Genomic DNA, 2,440 nt, shown 5'->3' with positions numbered 1-2,440 from the left:
AATATATATATATATATGGAAGATAACACGGTCCCTTTATTCTGTCATAGCTGTTATTGTTTCATACCAAGCAACTTCTAGTTCTTTAGCTCCTTGGCCAAATTTTCCTGCCATCTTTCATTTTGGTTAGTTATTAATTCCCACTCTGAAGTGACCCAAAATAAAGACTAAGATGAGAAAAAAATCCTATTAATAATGGTAGTGATGTAGACATTTTCTATAAGTCCTGTTAAATCTTGCTCCTCACTCCTACCCCAGTGAACCAAAAAAAAGGTAAACTTGAGCGAGCTTCTCTTAAAAGGCACAAAGCTATGATCCAAAACAATATTTCCCCAGTGTCCTACAGTCTTCACAAGCAATCTGGCTACAATTCCCATAGACTTCAAGTGGCTCGCATTGAACTCAAGTCGTCCAACTGGAAATAATAAGTGTACCTGGCTCCTTTCTCTGAGGTCATCAACGGGGTGATTCAACTCAGCTGGAAGCCCTGAGGGCACCTATGGGAGAAATCCTTTTCAGGACACAAAACCTGATTCATAAGGTTTCTGCAGAGTATAGATCAAACAACACTTAATGATCAATGACTCCAAGTATAGGCAGCCATGTTTGTTGCTCTTCTAAAGAGTCATTAGTTCTGGCACAGAACTGAAGATAGACAGTAGCTACAGCTATGTTTCACAGATTTCCACTGAAATCTGCCTACTTGAACTTTGTTTGTTTTGATGTTCTTATTGAGGGTTCTGGAGAGACGGCTCCTTTCCTACTGCAATCAGTAACTGCTCCTCAAAGTAAAGGAGCTGATCAACTTCAAAGCAGTCACTGGCCCGAGGCACCACTTTTTCAAGACACTCCCGGATCTCTGTTTCACTGGTGTTTTGATGCCTTGCTTTCTTGAGGTAATTATAGACCTCTTCAAATACTTCTTCCCAGCTTTTTTGCAGAGTATAGATCAAACAACACTTAATGATCAATGACTCCAAGTATAGGCAGCCATGTTTGTTGCTCTTCTAAAGAGTCATTAGTTCTGGCACAGAACTGAAGATAGACAGTAGCTACAGCTATGTTTCACAGATTTCCACTGAAATCTGCCTACTTGAACTTTGTTTGTTTTGATGTTCTTATTGAGGGTTCTGGAGAGACGGCTCCTTTCCTACTGCAATCAGTAACTGCTCCTCAAAGTAAAGGAGCTGATCAACTTCAAAGCAGTCACTGGCCCGAGGCACCACTTTTTCAAGACACTCCCGGATCTCTGTTTCACTGGCGTTTTGATGCCTTGCTTTCTTGAGGTAATTATAGACCTCTTCAAATACTTCTTCTCCCATTTTTTGCATGGCTGATCTGCCAAAAAAATGTCAGAAATTATCAAGAGTTACACGCAGAGAATGCCTGTAGGAAAATGTTTTCAAATCAACCATTATATTATACAAATCACACCTCTGCCCTGAGATTTAGGGAAAAGAAAAAAAAATAAGGCTCAGTATATCAATTTAAACATTAAAAAATTATTCAACAAATGATATTAGAATGTCTGTTATGTTTCAGATACTCTTCCAGGAACTATGAATATGGCAGTAGACAAGCTAGGCAAATTCATTTAGCTCACAGTTTTGTAGGCTTTCAGTCCAAGCAGCATCACACAGGCTGTGATGTGGTGTAGTGAGGGCCGCCCCTGGACCACATTCTCTCTTGACTAATAATGGTGAGAATGTGTGTGAGAGAAAGCAATTACCTCTCAAAGCTAAAAGCAGAAAAAGAATGGGTGGCCCAGCTTGTTGTTTTAGTAACAAATCTCAAGAGACCTCAAAGGGTCATATATAAATTCCCTTATACTCCCAGTGACCTCAGGATCTCTCCATAGGCACACATTGCAGAAGTTCCACCACCTCCCAACAGCACCATGCCTTCAACCACAGTGGACCCTTTGAGACACCCGATAATATCTGCACCATCTCACACACACACACACACACACACACACACGTGCATGTACGTGTACGTGTGTATATATATATATATAGGCATAATAAACACACATAAGAAAAGGTTAGTTGGTGTCTCAGTTAATTTTCTCTTGATGCTGAGACAAAATACTCAACACCCAAATGTATAAAGGGAAAGGTTTGCTTAGTTTACAGTTCATAGAGGTTTCACTCCATAGTCAGCTGGCTCGAAGGCAGAGTGGCAAAGGGGCAACCATTCATGGCAATGGAAGACAGTAAAAACAACAAGGCAAGGGGAAAGGGCTCTCAACAGTGTCTTTCTGTCCCTTTTATCTTATGCAGACTATTTAGGGTGGGTAGCACACATATCCTCAATCCTAGGGCCTTGAATTCATACCATGAATCAATTCCAGAAAAAAACCCACTTATGATTGCATGAGGCTTTGGGGGAAATCAAGACACAAGCCATAACAAGTGGCGCTGACTGAAAAAGAGCAGCA

This window comes from Fukomys damarensis, unplaced genomic scaffold (assembly GCF_012274545.1).
Source record: "Fukomys damarensis isolate Sample0158 unplaced genomic scaffold, DMR_v1.0_HiC HiC_scaffold_37, whole genome shotgun sequence".
Lineage (NCBI taxonomy): Eukaryota > Metazoa > Chordata > Mammalia > Rodentia > Bathyergidae > Fukomys > Fukomys damarensis.
Note: the sequence above shows the minus strand (reverse complement) of the source record.